Source organism: Cupressus sempervirens, chromosome 8 (assembly GCF_028749045.1).
Source record: "Cupressus sempervirens isolate cs-2001-9-10 chromosome 8, ASM2874904v1, whole genome shotgun sequence".
In the NCBI taxonomy this organism is placed as follows: Eukaryota; Viridiplantae; Streptophyta; class Pinopsida; order Cupressales; family Cupressaceae; genus Cupressus; species Cupressus sempervirens.
Genome location: NC_143125.1, coordinates 791,556,489 through 791,581,903, shown reverse-complemented (window position 1 = coordinate 791,581,903; position 25,415 = coordinate 791,556,489). Strand labels below are relative to the sequence as shown.

At 36.0% G+C, this 25,415-nt stretch overlaps 1 pseudogene; it reads right to left on the bottom strand.

Annotated features, from left to right (window-relative positions):
• LOC149544778 (septin and tuftelin-interacting protein 1 homolog 1-like) overlaps positions 1-20,204 on the bottom strand; it is a 38,652-nt pseudogene extending 18,448 nt beyond the window's left edge.
• Positions 20,205-25,415: the final 5,211 nt, after the last annotated feature.

Here is a 25,415-nt window from a genome sequence, read left to right as displayed (position 1 = left end):
GTACAGGAATCAGTAAAAAATTGTGATGAATTTCTTGTGACCAATGAAGATGGACTTCCCCTGAGAGTAGCGAGAGATGATGAGAAAATTCTAGGTACTTTAAAGATTGATCCTTTCTTAACAATTTTAGATGTTAACAAGGAATTTAGATGTTAAGGAGGTGGGGGGGGATTGGGGCCAAATGAGATTCTTCATGTGGTTGGCCCTAATTAGTAGAGAATATTAAACTATTCTTGAAATCAAGTAAAGCTCAACATTAACCTTATATGATTTCATGACAAATAACTATGTGAATCTCTTAGTTTCAGGCAATGCAAAATAAATCCATAGTTCAATATGCAATCTCAATTCATATGCATACAATATCAGGAGCAGATGAAAAATGCAATAAGTTTACATTTTTTGTTAGAGGTCTTTAATTAGGTATTTAAGTTATAGACCATCATGAACATTATCTTAGCCATAGCAACTAGAGTTCTAATGTTCATGATGGTCTATAATTTTAAAAACTTAATAGACCTATAAAATAAATGTAATTGTGTTGCATTTTTTCAGTTGTGCCTATTGTCCATGCACATAGAATGGAGCTGCATGTGCATTCTCAATTTAGAGTGGCAGATTCTTATTTTGGATGTGAAAGAAAATGACATGCAATAGAAGATGGGAAAATGATGTCACTTTCATAGGTTTGGAACCTTTTTTTGTACTTTAAAGATTGATCCTTTCTTATAGATTTTATATGTTAATGGGGAATTTAGATGTTGAGGGGGTGGGGGAGATGGGGCCAAATGAGCTTCCACTTTCACATGGTTGGCCATGATTAGTATACAATATAAAACTATTCTCAAAACTTAGTGAAGCTTAACATTAACCTATGATTGTATGACAACTAATTGTGTCAATCTATTGGTTTCAGGCAATGTAGAAGGACACCATAGTTCAATATACAGTCTCAATTCATATGCATATGACATCAGGTGGAGCTGAAAAAACCCAACAATTTTTCATTTTTGTTAGAGGTTTACATAGAACTATTAAATAAAAGTAAACTTGGTGGGTTTTATTAGTTCCTTCTATTTTCCATGCATATAGAATACAACTACATGTGCATTCTCTATTCAGAGTGGCAAAATATTATTTTGGTGCGACAAAAAAATGACATGCACTAGAAGATGGGAAAATGATGTTACTTTTGTAGATCTGGAACCTTTTTTGTACTTTAAGAATTGATCCTTTCTTAAAGATTTTAGATGTTAATGAGAAATTTAGATATTATGGGGGGGGGGGGGGGGGGTGGAAAATGAGCTTCCACCTTAATGTGGTTGGCCTTAATTAGTAGAGAATATTAAACTACTCTTGAAACCAAGTAAAAGCTCAATATTAACCTATGGTTGCATGACAACTAACTAATGATAAAAAAAATTAGTATTGTATTAGAGAGATGCATATTCTAAATTTGATTATGCCATATTTTTGCATCAACATTTCAAATCACAATCAGTGATTTATCTCCTCTAGCTCTTTACATCCTGATGATGGATCACACTTGACACAAAAATATGGAGCAGAATCGAATCCAAGATATGCATCTCTCTACTATGATTGATTGTGGAAAAAAATTCATGTTAATACTGTATCAATTATCCTACACTTTTTTTTGGAATTGTCATAAACAAAAATAGACATTGATCATGTTGGGTTGTGTAAGGAAGGATTACATTATCAAGAAATCATCAAAGTTTCTCTCACGGACATAAAGGAGAGTTTACCCATAACCAACAATGGTTAAGGTTTGATGTGATAGTTTAAGAAAATAATGGAATTGAAATAGTATAGGCCTACTACGTTGAATTTCCCTAGCCTTTCCTAGCCATGTTTAAAAAGGGATCTTAACTCATGTAGCTAGCTTCTGCCTAGCATGTTGGTGAAACTACAAAGTGAATTGGAGTGGCAAAATAGCAATGGGATTCATTTTCCACCATTTTTTTTAATAATTCAACAACTTGTCACTATTACAATGGCTTATTATGAAGGATAATAGTCATACTAACAAGATTCCTATTAGATCCCCATCACAATTGTGATGGACTGTACCAACAAATAACCATCACTTCCATAGGAAACCTATTGCACAACTATTGCAATTATGACAAACAACTCCAACGGCTAGTCGTCGGTCCAATAATAGACTGGAAACTTAGACTATCACAATTGTGATAGTCTACTATTGCAAGTTGAATGGAAAGAAGATGAACTATTTCTCTTGCTTGTTCCAAGTTAAGACACCTTTATCTATCATAGTTGTGATGAATGCCCTTGTTATCACAATTTTTGATAGCAAAAGTCCAATGCCCATCTAACCAGAGCTAATTTATGGTACTATCACCTGGGTGATGGGTGGCCATTACAATTTGGGCCCAAATGTAGTAGTGTTCTTAACTACCATCACCTGACTCTACACACATGACTCAACATTAGGCTATGAATTTATAATGCTAGAGCATGAACCCACATCTGTTGACTCCATTATAATACCCAAACCAAAAACATTAGAGCTGGGTGACTTCATACATGCATCGGTCCTGCTTGAGGAAGAAACTTTCTCCTACACTAGAACAAAACTTTGATAATTAACATATAAGTCTCCAATAATAATCCCCTACTCAGGAGATCTAAACAATCAGTAGTAACTAATGCCCCAATAAAACCTACACTATCCACAACAACTCTCCAATCATAAATCATTAAAACTCAGTGTTGCTATCCACCAATAGCATTGGAACATTGACATATATTTGTGTGGAAAGCCCATCATTAGAACTAAAAATAGGACTAGTGTGTGTTGTACTAAATAAAGGAACACCTACCTATTAGATGCCAACTAGAGAGAAATCAAGCCTTCTTACCTGTATCCTAGGTGTTAGTCTCCTAAAAGTGGAAACCATATACCTCACTTCCATATCAATCGTCCTAGATCTAATAGTCTCTCAGCCAATCTCTACTGATGAAGCTTAAGTTTCTCCACACACTCTCTCAAGGCATTTTATTTTCTATCTATCTTCCTCACTACTCTATCATCTCCTTGAACCACTAGAACTCCTATATCTGTCCATAGATGGAAAAAGCTATAGTGTTAGTTGTTCCCAAAACAATAAAAAATTTGAAGTAAGAAGGAATTTCCTACCCCATAGAATGACAAGAAACCACTTTGATACCATTGTAGTAAACCCAACTAGTTGACTACATTGACAACCTCAATTTTTCCTAACAGTTCAGTTGTTTGATATTTTGTCAAACACTTTTCAAGTGACCACTATAATAATCCTAATAATTCTCAATTATGTAGTAATGATGAATCTTTAATTTTTTGTACTCTCAGATTTTATACCTTTTCACTTTGAATATATAGATGCATAAGAAAAGGAATGCCAATATATATAATTCTAGAAAGTATCCACTCAACCAATAAATATTGAAATTGTATTCATTACTATTAATAATTACAAGAGAAGAAATTGGACATAATTGATTAAAATGGTTGCAGCAGTCCCAAAATGTACACCTAATTTAGTATAGAAAATTCAATTTGACTAAATATCTTGTATCATATAGTACCTACAACAAACATTAATCCTTTACAACTTGACAAGGTTGAAAAATCCTCTAAAAAATGCAAATTGTGTCTCTTAATATGACCACCTAAAATTAGCAATCTCCAACATCCAATGTACAATTTTTCTAGCAGCAAATTGACACAAAAATGGGTTGTATAAGTGCCTAGAATTCTTGAACAAAAAATAACAAATGCATATCAGTCTTATAGAGATACAATCACCTAAATAAAACAATATATTGGAATCCAATTTAATGCAAAAAATGACCAAGATATGTAGTGCCTTAATGCCAAAATACAAGGTGAATTGGAGTGCTAGAAGTATAAACATATCAACACCAATTTGCAAACCATGGTCAGAAAATTTTTGATACCAAACAAATAATAACATGCTCTAGATTTAAATCATCAGTGAATAATAAATTCCACAAGAAACACTGTCTTCCCAGCCATAGGATGTACAATAGGGAAGTCACAACATAATTCCAAAATTCTCTAGTGAACAATCTGCTCCTTAGCTACATTAAAAATAGTAGAGGAAGCTCTAGAATCAAACACTCAAATCAAACCCTTATACCTTAACAAGGGCACAAAAAATAATAATAATAAATCCCACAAATGAAATAAAAGAAAATAATATTCAATTGGATGTCTTTCCCATCAAATGACTTCATATTTATAATCTCCAAAATGGCACAAGTTTCCCAAATGAACTTCACTTAAGAAGCTTCCTCCAAACAACATTAAAATGTAATAAAGTGTCATTATAATATAATTTATTAGTTTCTTTTGGCTCCAAAAATGACCTTTTCCACCTTAACACAACATTCTAACACGCAAGGCCATTGTTTCTTGTGCCCACAATTGAAATTTTTTTGTCTTGGCTCCAATGAACTGTGATAGTGAGGTGACCAACATACAATACCAACAAAAAAAATAGAAACCTCTGTGTATTTAGATGAATAATAATAATAAATCAACCATCTTGGAAAAAAAAAAAGGAGAATTAGAATCAAAATCCAATAACATCATAGTGATCTTGATGAAGAAATATGATGAATGGACTTGACAGGGTGACTTACTCTAAATAGATGCTCCCCCAAGATTCTTGGAGCCCAAACTAGAAGCCCAAAATAAAAAATAAGAGCATCACTCAACTCCTCTAACTCAACTGAGCTCATTAGAACCAAATATTTTACTTACTATAAATATTAAGTCTCTCAAATGGAGCCAAAATACACCATAGTCTACGAGTAAGCCTATAACCCCATAATTGAGACCCTCAAATCCTACTGCCAAATCACAAGGGTTGCAATGGTGAGTTGACCAAGCCAATTGCATAAACTTGCTAAAAATAGAGACATTACAACCTTATTTGGCTACCATAAGAAGGAATAATGAAAAACCTCCACTCCTTCTTTCTTATTCTTAAAACACACAATATAGTTGAAACCATAGCCTAGAAAGGCTCATTCAAGCAAAGAGTCTAGACCCACAACCAAATATTTTACAAACAAAGAAATAATGAACCATTTCACCACTTCAATATCCTCATTCAATTCCAAACCTCATGCCATTATCATGGTCACAATGCTTGCATTAACCTTCCAATGGTGTTTGACATTTTAACACAAAATTTGTAATATTCACTGTACTGCCCTACGTACATTAGGTGAGGGGAAATTTAAAACCAATTTTAAGAGGTGGTCTGCTAAAGGCCACAATAGATCCTTTTGTTGCTTCAACTTTTTAAACATGAAGGTAGGCTTCATAATCATCCCAACCACATAATGCCAAAAAAATAAAAAATACAACCTCAATTCACAGGTCTTCTCCATTAAGCCCTTTTTAAAAACTCCCATATGTAGAGCATGTCAATCCATTAGTTGTTGCATGTTTAAAACAACATAATTAATGATATGTGTTGTTAATTTCACATACCCATAAAGGACCTTACAACATGATGATGACATCCTCATAAAACTTGTTCATCGACATATGAATTCCTTTTCAATCAATCATCATAATAAATAATAACAAATAAAAATAAATAAATAAAACCCCATGTATAAATAACATAACCCAAATCAAACGTTAGAAAACCTATCCTCCAAAAACCCTTCCGAATGACCACATTTTTCAAAATGAAACCTGCTAACCTCTTGGAAATCGATCATCCATTTTGACAATACATCTACCTCCTCGTTCTCCTATCTCTAGATATGACTCACCATAAAATCTTTGAATCATTCTAAAAGTTCTTTGATTAATCTGACATAATTTTATAAAATGCCAAGAATTTACCCTACTCTATCTAATAGCTTCCACTACCACCAAGGCGCCTCCCTTCAAGTGCAACTTTGTAGCACCCAAAAAATTTGCACACTGAAATGCCATAAAAACTACCTTCATGTCAACCAAATTATTAGTTCCATCCATCAAACATTTTACACCAAAAGCTACATTTTTCCATTGTGATTTCTAAATATAACCCCACACTAGAAGCGCCAGGATTCCCTTTGGTTGCACCATCAAAATTTTCCTTGAACCAACCCAAATAAGGAGCAAATGAACAAAATAAATATTTTGTATACTCAAAAGCCAAACCTTTCTTTCAACAATGTTCATTCCTTATCGTTATGCCTAGTCATTTCTTTTGTATATTACTATCATCTTTTGTGAAAATAATCTTTTAAGAACCACCCCTTAAAGTAGAAACACTCATTACTTGTTCAATCGAGTGATCAATACACCAAAAAAACCTTTCTAATGACTCCTCTTTCTCCTAAAAAATGTGCCTATTCCTCTTCTTCCATATTTTCCAAATCACAATTGAAGGGATAACCTTCCATACACTAGAAAAAATAGATTCTATTTTAGCTTGTGACCAACTAACAAAAAATTATTTCAAATTTGGCATCCATGGGCCCTACCATCCTAATTTTCTCCTCACCATGGTCCAACAAGTTGTAACTTTCAAACAATTTAGAAGAAGGTGATTCACAAATTCCTCACGATTTCTGCACATAACACATCTAGTCATTCCATAGGTTCCAATCCTTTTTACCTTTTCTCTATAATAATCCTCCCCTAAATATCCAACCATGCAAAGAAGCCAGCTTTGGGAAGACAATTCTTACTCCAACGTATATTACCTAACTCAAAATTAACCCCTTCTTTTCTAGATACCAATCCATACCCCAAATTCGCTAAATACTCACTTGTAGAGGAGACACACCAAAGATTATTGTCCTCCCTATCCACCCTTCATACCTCCCCACTTTTAAACACATTATTTAACACCTCTTATTTTTATCATGTCACATAATCCATATTACTTTTCTTGCACTACACAATGGAGGATAATCCACTCTTGGTGGACATATGCTTAATTATTATGGTTATCTCTTTTATAAATCTTAGACATATCAGTTGTTTTTATATATAGGCACTACTATGATGTAGTTATCCATTATCATTTTATGATTATTAAGTTTCTCATTTAATCATCTCCTTTATCTCTTGTGCTTGTAGATATTATCATTGCATTATTGCCTTAGGAAAATTCTTACATGGTATTGGACTCATAGGATTGTTCATTGTTTAGCCATTGGAGAGTGTTTTGTCTCACATTTTTGGAGGGGCATGATTCAAATCCAAAGCATCAATAGTTATTGGGAGCACCTAGGGCATGATCTTACCTCACCATTGTGTCCAGATGGCCATTTCCATGAATCTTGACTATATATTTTCCTATATTTGGTGAAAGTCAAAATCAAGGGAAATTGTTTTTTTCAAATTGAACTTGGAAGCCTGAGTTGCCAAATTGGACCCTTGTATTTGTCAAGCTATAATAGTTGCAAACATCAAGCCTATTGATTTTTAAGTGTGCTAATTTGAGTACCTATGGGATTGGTAATGTTTTGAATTTGTTTTTGTTTTTTTTAATAGTTTTCAGTGAGGTTGAATTTGATACTCATTTGCATGTAATTGGGATATTTTTTTATTTTTCTTTGACAGGTGGGAGACTGTCAAATTTAAGACACTAGATTACTAATGTCATTGGGGCTTGAAAAGTCAATCCTCTCACCAGATTGATTTTCATATTTGTAATTTCACTTTGGGAGGCCATATCTCATTCATCTAGGCTCCAAATTAGGTGCAATTATTTTTCATTTGGGCCAGGATTTCTTAAAAATTTTAGTGGTGGTGTTGTTGTCTAGTTTTGGTGTATAAATTTTATTTTTTGGTGATTGTACCTAAGAAATCTTGCATTTTGCAACTTCAAAGGCTTCATTTGAGCTCATTTGAACACATTTTTAGGTTCATTTGTTTAAAGTGCATATTTTTTCATCTACTTTCTATATCTGTAATAATATTTGCATTGTTTGGGTAGAAATATCACTTTTATAAATAGTTCATTTTTTACATTGTATAATCATTGTAAAGATTCAGATTTGTTGTCATTCTAAGCTATCTTGATAAGTTTCTAAATTGGCCTCAAAGGGGTAGTTGTAAAGAAATCCACTTACACCCAAAATTGGCAAATGGCTATTGTACACACACAAAATATAAACTGACAAATCTTCTTCTTTTTTTGTTTTTTTCTTTTTTTTTTGGGGGGGGGGGGGGGGGGGGGGGGGGTGGGGGTTGTCTTGTATTCTTCTATCGCTTTTGATGTTGTTCTCTTTCTTTTGCATTATGGGTTTTGCAAATTTAACATGTCGTAAGTATGCTATTTGGAAAGTAAAAATAGAAGAAATATTAATGAGATTAGGTTACTTATCCATGTAAATGACACTACAATAAAACATGTTGACGATGCCGATAGACAAACACAAAATAATTGGCTTGAAAATTGAGATAAGGCTTTGGGAACCTTGTTTCAACATGTCTCAGATCCTATCAAATATCACAATAAAAACATTAAGAATGCAAAAGAATCATGGGATAAATTAGAATCTATGTATGGGAAAGTAGATGAAGAGAGGGCCTAAATTATTGAGAATAGAATTCTCTAATTATAGCCTAGAAAATTTGACACCATACAAGAGTATCTTGCTTAAGTAGAAGTCTATAAGGAACAATTTATAGATTGTGGTGAACTCATTAAGGATGTAAAGTTGATCACCCACATCATTACTCATCTTCCTCCAGAGTATGTTGCCTTTTTTTCAAGTTATAATACACACAAGTTGAGAATTGGTGATGCCTTCATTTGATTTATTTTTAAAAAAATTTGTCTTAGAACAAGAAAATTTGGTGTATATCAAATTTCTCTAATCTTCTAAGTCCAAGGCTTTGGTAGCTAATAAAGGAAATCAAGGAGAGAAAAGGAGTAAGAATTCCAACATGAAGCAAAGAAGTGGAAGGTTAAGCCATAAGATGGGATAGGATAATATTACTCCACAAAAAAATATTTCTTAGAACAAGGGAAGTCTTCTTCCAACAATAATAAGAATGGGACAAATTCAATAAGGAGAAGAAAACTTGTGCATATTGCAAGAGGCTTGGTGGTGTAGGAGCACTTAAGGATTGCCCAAGCAGTCTAAGGTTTCATGTTTTGTGGTGTAAGTGTGAGCCTTAGGTCATTTTAATGTGGGAGATAAGGTCATGTTAACCATATTAGGATTACATTGGAGATTTTTGTTCATAGAATCTTAGGGCCTTTTACTAGGTGCAATTAGAGGCTACCAAGTTGTAAAGTCCTTTGATTGACATAAGACATGGTGACAAAATCATAATCAGGTCAATAGGTTCTAGGAAGAGTTAGGGTGAGATTTTTACCTTAGTTAAGGTTTGTGGTTATGTTTGAGAAGATTTGAAGGTCATTTGACCAAATTGGAGAAAAGTTGCAAAAATTTGTAAAAGTTGCAATGTGCAACTTTGCAACTTTTCAAAAGTTGCTTGAGAAACATTTACAAAGAAAGTTGCAAAGTGTGGAAAAGGAGTCATAAAGAGTGAATAAATATCCAAACGCCATATATAAGGAAAAAGAAGACCTGTGTACAGGGTTAGAAGTCCATTGTACAAATTGAGTGTTAACATGTTGAAGCATTTTGAGAGAATTTTTTTTATTTTTTATTATAGTAGGTAGTTAGGAGTTGAAGATTTGTACTGTCATCTGTACATCTTTTTTTTGAAATATTTTCTTGATTTTTTGTGTTGTTAGATAGGGTTTTTTATCAGTTTAATAGTCTTTTGTAAATGACTTTTGGTTCTACACTGTCACTAGTTTTGTCGAGGTAGTTCTTGGAGATGGAGCTCTAACTCACTTTCCCACCATTCAATATCTATGGCCTCTTGGGCATAGTAAGTATAATCCATGTACATAATATGTACAAAATCCAAGTCCCTCAAATGCAGAGCAACTATTTTTAAGGTCTTTCCCTAGGTGAGCATGTGGTGAGTCTAGCTAGGGAAGACCATATAAAAACCAACATATCTTGCAGAGGAGAAAAGTTAGAGTCCAAAAAAATTTTAGACATGGAAAAAGGAAATCTTAACATCATCTCATGAGTTGGATAGGTTCCTACCAATCCTAGAAAAAGTCTAAAACATTAGAGATTATTGATGCAACTTGTGAAACCTAAAGAGCCTGATTTTCACCTAATTTGGGTTTGGGAAGTGGATGGAATGGTATGACCCCAAGACCCAAAAAATCGTCTATGGGATGAATAATGAGTCAAGAAACCAAAAAGATATTGTAGGGTTCCTTTGCAAATAATAAGATAAAAACCTTATTTTCTCACTACAGGACACCTAATTGGGGCTACTAGCCTTTTACGCATACTACTATAAAGAAATGGAGAGATCAAATGGAAAGATGGATTTTGTGGGGCTTTTAAGACACCTAATTGGTTGAGTGGAAGTGTTTGAAAATACCTTCATACCTCTACAAGGCCTAGTTCAAGATTCAGAGGTTGTGAGCCTTTAGGTTTCTTTAAGGGTTAGGGTGAAGGAAGTGTGAAAGCATCAAGTTTTTCCTTGATAGAGTAATATTTATTAGTAGTTGGGTTGGATAGAGAGACTAGAGGATCCTTAGGTAGTTAAGGTCCTATATATAACAAGTGGTGTGGAAGAGACACCCTAAAAGTCTTTTAAGAAGACTAAGAGCATGAATCAATGAGTGATTCATCCAACCTTCCTATCACATGAACATGATGAGAACAATTGCAAGGATATGAAAATTGATGAGTTATCAAACCTCCTCTCTATATATTATATCACTCAATATGGATGTGGAAACAAAGTGGAGTTTCTTCCTAATTTAGTTGTGGTGCAAAATCTTAAGAATGATTCCATGGTGGCAATTGGTAAGGCTAATCATGATACAAGACTTTAGTCTTTCTCTCATTTTGTGCCTAAGTCTACTTCCCTTTCCTTGTTGAAGAAATCAAATACACAAAGTAAAATTTGGTATAAAAAATTTGGATATCTCAATTATTACTATCTTCAACAACTTAGCAACAAGGAAATGGTCTATGGTCTACCTCAAGTATTCAGAAGGTGTATGTCTAGGTTATGAAGTCAGAGATCATCTTGAAGAGTAGTTTGACAAGGGGAAGTCTTGGAGAGCAATATTTTTTTCTTGAATTTTTTTGTGAAATTAAAAGCAACCAAAAGTAAGGGGATTGACCCAAATACAATAAAAAATTTGGCAACCAACACATTACCAGCTAGAAACACCAGAAGTCAAAAAATTAAGTAAGCAAAGATCCAAAAGTCTACAACCATGAACAAAGACCAGCAACTAAGCTAAAACCAAAAAGGAGACAAACTAACTACTAGATTTCCACACTGTCCAAAAAGGTACTTGTTACCTATTTTTTCCCCTTGCCAAAATTTGAATTCAAATACTTGACCCACCCAACGGCCACTTTCCATCTTTAATATTATTTTAATGCCCGAGAAATACAAAAAAAAATGATTAAAACTTTATTGTATTTCTTTTCTCTCCTATTTTGTTTCCACTGGCCTAAAATTTTCCCCACTATTGGATCTTGTTAAGATCTATGGATGTTGTGTACTCGCTATGAAAAGTTGCGAGGTTATTTCCCATAGTGAGATAGCGACTATCAAAATTTTGTTGCAGTACTAAAGATGAAGTCTAACACCAATTTTTGATGACCCACCAGAGCTCACTAAATTGCTACAAGGAAGTTGTAATTTTTTTCGGTAGCAAGGTAACGACATGCTTGAAAATGACAAACATGGCAGGGTCCAAAAAAAAATGATGTCATTGGAAATTAAATAATATATATGTGTGCCAACATGTTGAACCAGCTCAGCGACAATAGTACCTAGACCCACACCCCTTCCATAAAACATATTAAAAAAATTGATCGTCAGATCAATCTCGGATGTACGATCGTCACTATCTCGCTATGGTGAGTTGCACGAGGGTTACAAATGATGACATAGCGACAAAGGACACACCATATTTCTTTTAAGTAATGTATCAATGTCTTCCACACAATCAATGAGAATCTATGATGGTCACTATCTCACTATGGCAAGGTGCTCACTTTTTATGTATAGTGAGATAGAGATTCAGTGACATGTGTCCTTGTAGGCCTGGGGAGATAACACTACAATTAGCATTGGCAGTTAAGGCTAGTAGTTGGGAGACATCATGGTCAGGGTTTTGAAAAGGTGGTGCGGTTAGTCAGTTAGATGTGGTCAAACTCAGAAACACCTTGCAGGTGGCAAAATGAAATAAAATAACTGGTCTAGGTGGACCATGCTAGTTGCACTATTCTATTTGACCTACTATTTTTTGCTAACTGATGAGCCAGAAACAAAGGAGATCAAATTTTCCTCTACGATCTGATCCCTGTGATCAATGCCAACTACTCTTGAATGAATGCTGAACTCAGTGAGCAAAGGAGAATGCTCCACCACCCCAGTTTATCCATCTACTTGGTCAGAATGGTTTAATGGTGCCATTTTTGTAGGGCCCTGTTTTAATGAAATATCAGGTTTCATTGTATCTGAATCTGTACCCAAATCAAATTTTCTCCATATCCTTATCAAGACTTAATGGTAGTGGTTTTGGAGTAACTTTAGTTAGAAAATATCTCAGTTATGCCTGAGCTATAAAGGCATTTTTTTTGTAGATTTTGTATTGGTCGACTCTTCTTTGATTTCTTTGATATTGCTTTGCAATTTCACTATAAATTCCCCCTGTCTCTGAACTGTATGACATTCTACCTTATCTCCTTCAGCCATTGATGTAAAGTGCAAGAACTATTTTCCTCTCATTGGTGTATTGTAGAGATCTGCAATCTTGCATGACTGTATCTCTTTTGGCCTATGAATGGTATATAGGAGAATCCTCTCTTTCCTTGTGTCATTCATTTGGGTTTTCTGATTTTCATGTGATTTTTCGATTAAAGCAAGTCTGGATGTGTATATCTTTTGGTGTCATGATGGTTCAATAGTGCATGTATGGGCAAAGATTGGTTTGAACACTCTATTTTTGGTGCATCAACCCCTTAGGTTAGAGTAGGTAGATTTTTTTTCATGCATTCCTTCTCCCCTTTCCTCTCCAAAAGTAGTTAGGTGCACCCTAATAGTAAAGGAAGCTAGCCTTCTCCAGAGACTCAACCTCACAGTTCAAGTCCCACAGCTTGGAGGTTGTTTCCATGTTTCACAAGGTGGTCCTTAGGTAAAAACTTTGGACAAGGGTGCAAACCTTTGTGACAACAGTACCCAAGCTAACCCAAGTCTTAATTACAACTAATAACCAACAAAACCAATACTTCCAGTAAAGTATTAAAAGTCTTTGGATCCAAAGATCCCAAAAATTGATAAGAGCATAAAAAAACTTAGTTTTCCTTTTTCCCCTTCCCCTATGCATGTAGTAGGATCTGGGCCCATTCATCAGCAAGAAACTTGAAGAGAAACTTATGGTCCTCCATGTCCAAGCCCATGTCCTCCTTTTCCTCTACCAACAATTGAAGGGTTGTTGCCGTAGCATGGGTAACTTTAAGGCTGAATTTGGAGAAGGTGAAGAACCCCTCCTCCAAAGCTTTGACCCTTCTTTCTAGATGCATGTATCACTCATCCATCACCTCGGTCCTATCTTTAGGCCCCGTGTCTCCCTTTGCAACAACCTCCTTCATTTTTTGCACCTATGATTTATCCTACAAAACCCATGGGTTAGAGGAAACCTTAAATTTCTCCTTAACAAGGGATGAAATGGTTATGGGGGAATTATCCTTCTTGTTGTTCTCTTTACAAACGGTGATAATTTTAAGGGAGAAGTTGGCAGACACATGGGTGGTCTCATTTTTCCTCGCTTTTCTATTATACACCTAGGTTTGAGTATCATCCACTAAATTGTTCCCAGAGTTAAAAATTTTCTCCCCCTCCTCATTACAATCATCCTTCTTGGAGTTGGGAATATCTTCCTCCTCCCTTCTATCACTATTGTTGCCAGAGTTATCTTCTTCAACCTCCTCCACTAGGTATCTAAGGGACTTTTGTTTGCACCTAGCCTAGGATTGGGCAAGCCTACTAGACCTCCTTTTAGGTTTATCCCCATTATCTTCCCCAGAATCCTCTCCAACAACCTCCACTAATTTTTCAATTTTAATCTTCTTGTTTCCCTTTTGTTTTAAGGCTATGTCAAATTTTTTGTTTTTCTTAGTTTCCTTACTAGGGGGTGGCCTGGGGGTGTGCATTTTTGTTCCCGTACTTGAGCTCAGGGGGGAGTTTTGACCATGGCATGGGTTTTCCACAACCACCTCTCTGGGGGGACACAAGGCAAGGTGAAACTGATAAAGGTGGAAAATTAAGCCTTGATGAATTATGGTAAAATTTAAACCTTTACTCTTTTTTTCCCTAACATCAGCAACCATGTCTTCAAGAGAGTGCAAAAGAAAAAAAGCAATAGAAATGAAGTCCCTATTTCTAAAATGATTCAACAGAGGAAAATGGTAGTAATAGCATACACCAAACCTACCCTCTAGTGTCAGATACCTCATAAGGACCAGGCACACATCATCCCAGGGAGCAGGTAACTTATCTCTTTTAAATCCATCTTTGTAATGAATCGACTCCTCACCCTCTGCAAAAAAGCTATTCATGTTGGCCTCGTCAATAATTTTGGTAACTTTCCTCCATTTTTTTCCCTTCATGGAGAGGCTGGTCACCATGGTGATTACTTCCTTTGTGAGTTGGAAGGTGATACCATTGATGGTAACCTTCCTATCATTCTAGCTATTCACAAATTGGTGCACATAATTCTCATCATATCCAGCCATCAACATCATGTAGGGCAAAAAACCCCCTTCCTTCAGTAAAAATCAGGTAGCCATTCTATCCTTAAAGTTCTCAATTTTTGTTGGCTCCAACCAATTCAGGTCCTCCCCACATTTCAATTTCTCCAATGTCCGACTCCCCTTCTTCATAAATATGCATTTGAACATTTTTGGCTTCTATCTTTTTGCAACTACTCTCCTTCCAAACTCTTTTGAAAAGATGAAAATAAAAAGTGCAGGCCCATGTTTGATGAGCTCCAAAATCTGATGCCAAGTTATTATGGGATTCGTGGATGTAGAAAATCATAATTTTCTCACCCCGATGATTTTTGACACCCTGATTAATAATATCTTTTGTACTTCTCTTTGGAGAGCAATTTGAAACTCGCAATGGGTTTCCATAATTACAAAAAGACATTTTTCTTAATTTGTAATCACTCCACTTGCCATTTGTATGGCCACATCTGCCCTTTACTTCCAAAATGCAATAGTTTAATTTAGTGAATAAAATTGTCGTCTTGCCAAATTTGGCCTTACTTTTAAAGTTTATAGACTTCATCTTGAATTTATCCTACTCTTTTCCTTGGATATCAACACCCTTAAATATTCATTGAGATCAGCTAAATTCTCTAAACACGTGATTTCCATTGCATTAAACCCCATGGTAGCCACTGCGTCTGCCACCTAATTGCCCTCCCTATAGATGTGTTGCAGGTGGGCCATTTTCATTTCATTCAAGATTTGCTTAATATCCAAGATGATATTTCTAATCTTCCATCCTGATCTAGCCTCCCCCTTAACCAAATCAATCACTAATTTGGAGTCCCCTTCTATTGTTAACTCCATAATTTTTCTTTCCCTAGAGAGTTGAAGATGCCATAATAATGACATAGCCTCTGCCACATTATTTCTACCATTCCCCACCTTACCCATATAAACCAACATCACATCACCATTCTTGTCTCATAGCACACCTCCAGTCGCTCCAAATCCTCCTTTTATAGCACCATCAAAGTTCAGTTTATACTATGTTATGGTGGGAGGTCTCCATTTTGTTTTTTGTCTCCTCCTCCTAGCTAAGTTATCAAAAAGGAAGAAATCCTCTTGACAACCCCAATTTTCAGCCACCAGGCCTTCAAGTCTACCTAGCTCCTCCTTTGGCATTTTACATTTAGCCACTCTTAAATTTTCCTTTAACAATTTATTCATTATTCCAAAAACCACTGCCATTGTCTTACTTTCCTCCCCAAATATTTTTTTATTTCTTTCTTTTCGTATGTGCCAGCAAACATATGGTGGAATAATATTCCATAAAAAAACTAATCTTGGGTGGTAAAAGGGGCAATCCCAGCACTCCACAAACTAGCCCAAGTTATCCTTCATAACCCAAGCCATACCAAATCTTTCCCAAACCTTAGTCCAGATCCCTAAAGCAAATTGACATTCTATGAAAAGGTGGGAAATACTTTCTTCCTTTTCCTTACATAGACATCAACGATTTGTTGTATAGAACCCCCTTTTTTTTCAAATTGTCAAGTGTTAAAATTTTGCCATGTTGTGCCGCCAACCAAAAAAAATTTATTTTAGGAATAAGGTTAGTAATCCATACCTTGCACCATAGAATTGGGCTAGGATCCTTACTAAACATGAAAGTATATGTAGATTTTACAGTGAAGTTCCCATTTGGGGTTAAGTCCCAAGCCATAATATCCTCTTGAGGTAGTAATGGTAGTCTCTATTCTTTTATCAGTTCTTCTAGTTCCTTTAAGAGAACAACATCCTCATGTGAGTAGCCCTCCTTATGAAGCTTCTTTCACCTCCTCCCCTGATCAATATAATCCCCAACTTTTCCTCCTATATCCTCTTTGAGAAGTTCCATTAAACCACTATATTTACTCAAGGCCAATGGTTTCCCATCCATCCACCCGTCTTCCCAAAATCTGATATTGAAGCCATTCCCCACAATCCACCTCAATCCTTCTCTTAACAAACCTCTATTCCTAACAATATTCTACCAAATCTTTGAACCTCCAGGGAGGTCATTATTATATAGGTTCCACCTAAAGGACGTATTAGACAAATATTTAGCCTTCATGATATTTCCCCATCTCGTGTTTCCTTCTACCAGTCTCCAACCAATTTTTTTGAGGAGAGCATTATTGAGATCCTTCAGCCTTCTAACCCCTAACCCCCCCTTAAATTTTGGTTTACACACCTCCTCCTAGTTGACTAGACTCAATTTATTTTTCTCCTCTGTCCCTGACCACAGGAAATTCCTTTGAATTCTCTCAATTTTCTCTGCCATGTTTTGGTTGATTTTGAAAATGGATAAGAAGTAGATAGAGATTCCCTAAAGAGTAGCAGTGAGCAGTTGTAATTTTCCAGCATTACTTAATACCTTCCCTTTCCAACCTGCAAGCTTCCTCTAAATTCTCTCCACAATCGTGTTCCAGAATTCATTAGTTACTTCCTTAGTTGTAAGGGGAAGACCTAGATAAGTGTCCAAAAGGCAAGCGAATTGGTAATCCAAGATTTTCCTAATCCTTCTTTGGAGTGAGGCTTCTGTGTTAAAGAAATAAATCTTACTCTTATGGTAATTCACCTGTTTCCTTGAGCTTTCTTCATAATTTTATAAAATCATCTTCCAAGCTTCTACAGTGAAGATTCCCCAAATAGGAAGGTATCATCCACAAACTGCGGAATAACCTTAGTTACATCATTAGTAGCTAGTTTAACACCTTTATTACAACCCGTATTAACTAATTTCAAGAAAGACCTTCCTAAAACTTCAGCTATCATAATAAAAAAATAAGGAGAAAGTGGGTCACCCTGCCTTAAGCCTTTCTCTGCATTCAAGTTACCCCAGGAGGAACCATTTAGTAGGGGGGGGAAAAAATACTGAGCCCACCATTGTCATGATCAGGTTAATGATCCTATTACTAAATCCTATTCTTTCTAGCACATCATGAAGGAAGTCCCAATTGACCTTATCATATGCTTTGGAAATGTCCAACTTGAATGCCATCCTAGGTTTCCTATTCTTTTCCATTGAATGGATAACCTCATGGGTGGTTATAGCCACATCTAGTATCTATCTTCCTGGAACAAATCCCTTCGAAGGACTTCCAATGATTCTTTCCAAGAAAGGCTTTAATCTATTCACTAAAACCTTGGCAAAGATCTTATAAATAGTATTACATAAACTTATAGGTCTAAAGTCAAACAAGTTTAGAGAATTTGAATTTTTTGGAAGGAAGGCAATAAAGCTCTTATTTATTCTCCTTAGTAGTTTACCTATTCTAAAAAAATCCCTAGTGGCCCAAATCACCTCTGATTTAACCACCTCCCAGAAATGCTGGAAAAATGTCAGAGGGAATCCATCCAATCCTAGGGCCTTAAAGGCTTTCATAGAAAATACAGCCCTTTTCACTTCCTCTTCTATGATATTACCAAGGATCAGACTATTTTCCTCTTCTCCAAGAATCCTTGGGATTGAATTAATCAAACTTCTCTTGATAACCGGGTTCCCAGTAAAGTTGTCTTTCTCAAGCACTTTACTAAAGTGTTCTACCACATGTTTACCCATCTCCTCCTGCTCTTTCAAAACCCTTCCCCTTACATCATTCAATCTTGATATAGTGTTTCTTCTTTTGTGGTTGGATGCTGACTTGTGAAAAAAAGTAGTATTTTTATCCCCTTCCTTTAGCCATTGGATTCTAGATCTTTGTTTCCAAAAGATTTCCTCCCTTTGAAGGATCTCTTTCCACTTCTTTCTATACCTCCCTTCTTCCTAGATATTCTCCTCTAAATTATTCCCTTCTGCAATGACACCTTGGAGTTTTTTGAGCTTTTCCTCCACTTCACCTTTAATTTTAAATAAGTCACCAAATGAACTTTTAGCCCAGGCTCTAACATTCCTTTGAATATTATCAAGTTTTTGGGTAAGCATGTACATTGCAATACCATCTATCCTTATGTTCCACCAATCCTAAGTTCTTTCTTTGAATTCTGAGTGAGACTCCCACATTATTTCATATCTGAAAGGTTTATGTCCCCCTTTAAATCCATCCTCCCAATGGAATAAAATGGGGGAGTGGTCTGAAATCATTCTAGTGAGGTTCTCAAGATAGGAATTACCCATTCTACTCCAATTCCCTAACACTAATAGTCTATCCAGCTTAACCTGGATAAGATCCTCTCCTTTCCTATTGTTAGTCCAAGTATATGGGTTTCCTCGCAACTCCACATCCATCAAATCCAACTTCCTTATGAATTCATTAAGGTCTTGCAAGCTCTCTGGATATTCTTTGTTACCACCCAGCTTTTTCGAATGGTAAAGGGGAGTATTAAAATCACCCATACACATCCATTGCTCTTCCTTCATATTTTTAGTAATCCTAGTCAGCTTATTATACATTTCCTTCCTCCCAATTCTACTATTAGAGGTATAGATATTGATCAGCCTCCAACAATGACTATTAGATTGGAAATAGTTGATAATGATTTTTTTTTCCTTCCAGACCTCATACGCATTCATGGAGTTCAGGTTCCACATGGTTGCAATACCCCCCGAGGCTCCATCTGCATCCATATGTAAGTACCCAGCCCCCGGCTAGATATAACTTGATATTTTAACAAAACCTGCACAAGACATTTTTGTTTCTTGTATTAGCACACAATCAAATTTTTCCTAGGAAATAATTTTTTTGAGAGCATATTGCTTCTGGGGATTATTTAATCCCCTCATATTCTAGGAAAGGAATTTCATTTTCTAGTGTAAGTTGCTTACCACTAGCCACATCCCTAGCAGTTTTCTTTGTCTTGGTTACTCTACTCGATGGTCTTCCAACTATCCCTAAGGCACCTATATCTGGTTTTCTCCCCCCCCTCTTCTTCTTCTTCTGCACTTCCCATTCTCCATTATCCTCACCTTGAGGCGAAGAAGGGATCAACTCCTTATCCATCTTATCAATACTTGCTAGTACTTTCACAAAAATCTTGGCCTGCGAAGCTTTAACCATCCTTAGAGGGGTGCAAATAATCTCCCCATTTTCACATCCTTTGGAAGGCGTTATCAGCTGGGAATCCCCAATTTGTGTTGTTAAGGAGCCCAGGAGAAAGTGGGATACCCCCATTTCCTTGGAAGGAGTATCCTACTGGTTGTCCCCTTTTTGAGTTGTTGAGGAACTCGAGAGAGAGTAGGATACCTCAATTTCCCCTTCTTCCAATAACACCTCCTCCAAAGACCTCATCTTAGGTGAGCACAGAATATCCTCCAGATCTCTTTTAAAAGGGTATTCATCTGAGTCCTTCTTATCCTCCATAGCAACCCTCCCCCTAGGAATTAATCCATTTTCCTGAGTGGGGAGCATAGTGGAGAAAGCCTTAAAGGGTGTCTTTACTACCTTCTCAGACACTTCAGAAGGTTCCCCCGAGGTTTCAATAATAATCCCTGGTGAGCCCTCCTTTTGTTTATCTTTCTATATTTTAGCTTTGCAATCCACTATAAGGTGGCCAAATCGCCCACATCTTTGGTAGTACAAACCTGTATTCTCATACTCTATGGGCTGAATTCTCTCACCCCATTTAGTCTTCAATGTAACAACAGTAGGTACTATTCTATTTAGTACTACATTCACAAAGAATCTAGCATAGACCAGCCTCGATTTTTGCATTATCACTTTATCAGTAGTGACAAAATGATCGAAAGAATTCCCCACCCACCTTAATATCTTTTCATCCCAAAATTATAGGGGGACACCCAGTAATCTTACCTAGACAAGGGCAAGTTTTTTTAGCTCCAAGCTAGCATCAAAGCCTGGATGCCATCTAGTCAAACTCAGATAATGCTTCCCAAAATACCAAGTCCCAGAGAGAATAGTATTGAAATCCTCTTCCATGGTAAATTTGGAATAGAATAGTCCACTAGGCATAGTAGAAACACTTACACTACCTTTGACCTTCCACTTTTGATCCACCCATTTCCATACCATTTTAATAGTAGGACAGAAAGCAAAAAATCTACCAACAACACAAAGCTTGAGGCCATAAGTCACATTGTCTATAATACTATTAGGAAGTGCAATCACTGGGCCATCCTGACCACGAGTTATCTTGGGATTCTTTGTATTGAGAATGATCATCGAGGTACCCACAAGTGCACTCTTCCACCCTGATAGAGAACCAACACCCAACTTTTAGGCACCCCCAAGCTGACAGCAAGCAGAGATTCCACCCCCTAAAGTAGCAATGTCATCACATGACAACCCACCCTCCAAAGTAGAATTGTCAACACAAGACAACCCATCAACACCAATGGACCCACAACCATTCAACAGGTTGACCAAGTCTCTACACACTGCAAGCATGATTTGAAAGTTCGGGCATGGTGGTGAATCTGGAGGCTTAGGGTCTGCCATCATTCAAAATTCAAAATTTTTTTCTTGAATTTGTTAATAGTGATGTAGCTGTACCATTTCTAGTGCCATCATTTGGTAAGGCTTGTTATGTTCTCACCTTCATTGATGACTTTTCCTGGTACACTTGGGTGTTTTTTCTTGCTCATAAGAATGAAATATTTGATAAATTTATCACCTTCAATGCTCAAGTAGAAAATAAATCAGGAAAAGCCATCAAGATTCTTCAAAAGGATAATGGAAGGGAGTACGTAAACTCAATACTTATAGAATTTTGTACTCATGAGGGTATTGATCTTCAACATTTAGTTATATACACTCCTCAATAAAATAGATTCATCAAAAGGAAGAATATAACTCTTAAGGAGATGACCACTTATATGCTACAACATAAGTCTCTAGATCAAGTATTTTGGCTGAAGCTATGTGTTGTGCCAACTACATCCAAAATAGAAGTCATCATAAAGCCTTAGATGGAATAAAACCTTTTGAATCTTGGAGTGGTAGAAAACCAAGTGTGAAAGACTTAAAAGGTATTTTCTTGTCCATCATGGGCAAGGATACCTCCACAAAAATGCAAGTCATTAGAACCACAAAGTAAATCTTGCATATTCATTGGTTATCCTAATAATCTTAACACATATAAACTTATGGATCTAAAGATACATGGAGTATTTTATGAGAGGAGTGTTCACTTTGAAAATACTTTTCCTAGCTTGGCATCTTTAACTCCTCCCTCTTCCTCCTTTGATGAAACTAATGAAAGTGATGATTGTGATGATAGTGACTTGGAAGATAAAACTCCTTCAACATCAATTTTTAGGCCACCACCTTTTTAAGGTCCACACGTAGTTGAGGATATTCCTTCTTAATCTTCTTCTTCCATTAGACCCCTTTGGGCACAACAAATAATTGATTCAACAGGTTCATTGGTAGCAAATCCTTTAGATACTAGGAGGACAAGGGGAAAAAAAAATCATTTCAACATTCTTATATATCCATTGCTTCATATTCATAATCATTTAATGAAACATCATGAGTTCTTGAATGGGACAGGACTACGGAGGAAGAGTATAAATCTTTGATGAAGAACAACACTTGGAACTTAGTTCCTCTTCCTAAAGGAAAAAAAGTTGGTTTGGTGCAAGTGGATCTATCAGATCAAGTTTGCAATGGATGGAAGTGTGTATAAGTATAAATATTGACTTGTTTCCAAAGGTTTCTCATGGGTTTTGATATTTTCTATACTAAGACCTTTGCACCTATAGCTAAGATGAACTCCATTTTTTGACACTAGATATTGTTGTAGCTCATGGTTGGGTTGTACATCAGATGGATGTGAAGAGTGGATTTTTAAATGGGGATATTCTTGAAGAGATTTAAATGGAGTAGTGACAAGGATTCACACAACATAATACTATGGTTTTTAGGTTGTGGAAGTATATCTATGGACTTAAGTAGGCTCACATGGCTTAGTATTCCAAGATGGATTCCTTCCTTCTCTCAGTAGGATTCACTAGGTGTCATTCAAATTTAAATGTCTACATTCTTTGGAGGGATGACTCATACTTGATACTTGTGTTTATGTAGATGACTTGATCATTACAAGGAGTACTTCATCCATCATTGATAATGTCAAGACTTCTTTGTGGGATAAATTTGCTATGATAGACTTTTGTTTACTTCATTATTTCTTTGGTATCGAGATCACACAGTCTTCAATCAAGATCACACTTTCTTATCCCAAGTATGCTCTTGATTCACATGCTCATTTTCACATGATTGATTACAAGGTTTCCCCTACTCCCTTTCTTTCAGGTGTCAAGCAAGAGGGTAAGTGTACCACACCACTTGCTGATTCCACATTGTATAGGAAACATGTTGGAAGTCTCATCTACTTGACATATACACAACTTGGCATAGATTTTGCAGCTGGCATGGTTTCTTACTTCATTCAATAGTCACATGAGCTTCATTGGAAGGTAATCAAACACATCTTGCACTACATATAGGGTACTCATACACATGGGATACACTATGCAACATGTACTAGACTTTAGTTGGTTGCATACATAGACTCACATTATGTAAGAGATCTTGATTCCTACAAGTCTACTTTAGGGCATATGTTTCATCTTGGTTCTAACACCATTTGTTGGCAGAGTAAGAAGCATAATTCCCTTGTTATTTCTTGACTAAGGTTGGGTATCAAGGTGTTGTTATTATAGCTACAAAGGCTATATGGATACAACATATCCTAAAGGATTTTGAGTTCACCATTCCATAACCTACAATCATTCATTTTGATAACTAGAGTTCTATTGAGATCTCAAAACATCTAGTTTAACATCAACATACCAAAGACATTATGATTCACATGCACTACATCAAAGAGAAGATATTAGAATAGGTCATTAAGTTGAAGTATTTTCCTACAACATATTAGGTTGTAGACATCTTCACCAAACCCTTCACTAAGCTCAAGTATATTAATTTGCAATATCTCTTGGGGGTGCAAAATATTTCAGCAGGGGGGTCACTTGAATTATCTCTTCTCTCTAATGGGGGGATATTTTCCTCACATGAGGTCTTCTTCTCTCTCATTTTCTCTTATTTTACTTGTCTCTCTTTTTGGAGGGGGTTTTTCCATGTTGTTTTCTCTCTTTCTCTGCTTTATGAGAGATTGCATTGCATTTGTTTTGCACTTGCAATTTGTACATGGGTACCTAATATGGCCTAGTAGCCAAGACCCATCTTGCATTAGTATCTATCTTTTGTGAGCTCAAGTACATTCCCTTAAGTTTCACTTAAGGGGGTGTTGGTGTAAATAATTATTTATGTTTTACACTTTACTTAAGTTTACTTATATTAATGCATTCACATATTAGTTGTCATATAGGCACTTAGGAGTTTGCATATTCATATGAGTTTTCATGTAGACTACATAGTAGTTTGCATTCAAATTGAGTAAATGTTGTCTACTAAATCCCTTTACAAGATACACCTTTTTATTCTTATCCTCTCATTGTTGCATATACATTCATGTGCAATGGAGGACAATCCACTCTTGGTGGACATGTGCTTAGTTATTATGCTTCTCTTTTGTATATGTCCTAGACATTTTTTTTGTCTTTATATATAGGTACTACTATGATGTATTTATCCATTATTATTTGATCATTATTGAGATTCTAATTTGATCATCTCTTGTCTCTCTTGTGCTATCTCTTGTACTTCTAGATCTTGGCATTGCATTACTTCCTTAGGAAAATTCTTACAAAAACATGTTTGACTTATGAAAATTTATATTATGACCTAAAACATGTACTTACACATCCAGAGTCTTTTTCATAGATTTGGACTCTCTCAAAGGCCTCACTAGACATAAAGGTGTCATCCAAAAATTAGAGATGAGAGACAAACATTACTCCTTATTCCACCGTTACCCCTTTCTAAGAACCCTCCTCTTTCCTACAAAAAATTAAAATCCCAAGAACCTCAGCCATCAGAATGAATAAAAGGGGGGGAGAGGGACCCCCTTCCTAATGCCTTTCTTAGTTTCAAAAAACCCTTATGGACTACCATTTACCAAAACTAAAGAGAGAGGTGGAGATAGAACTACTAACCCAACCAACCCATTAATGATAAAACCATATCTTTCCAACACCTTTAGAAGAAACCCTCAATCCACCTCACCATAAGATCACTTGATGTCCAATTTCACAATCATTTTTTCCAATTTCCTGGTCCTTATTTGATGCAGTACAAGGTAGGAGAATCCCCAAAGGAGATATACTAGCCCCCAACAAATAACTACACAGTGGAAACATAGTGCAAGATATAAGATCCGATACCAAACACAACTCTTTATTTAGAAAATAACTAATTACATGCAATGCGTTACATTTTAAGGCCTTCCCAATTATGGCCAATTACAAAGAAAATAATAGTTTTGTAAGATCCTCAAGATCCAACCCAAACCCTTGCTAGTCTAGATCCACACTCTGGTGGAAACCTGTAAGGAAAATCTAAACTTGTGCTTGTAAGCCACCAAGAAATCTCCTTGTTTCCCAAGCCTCAGCTACTAACTCTTCTCAAACTTTACCCAAGATCTAGGTG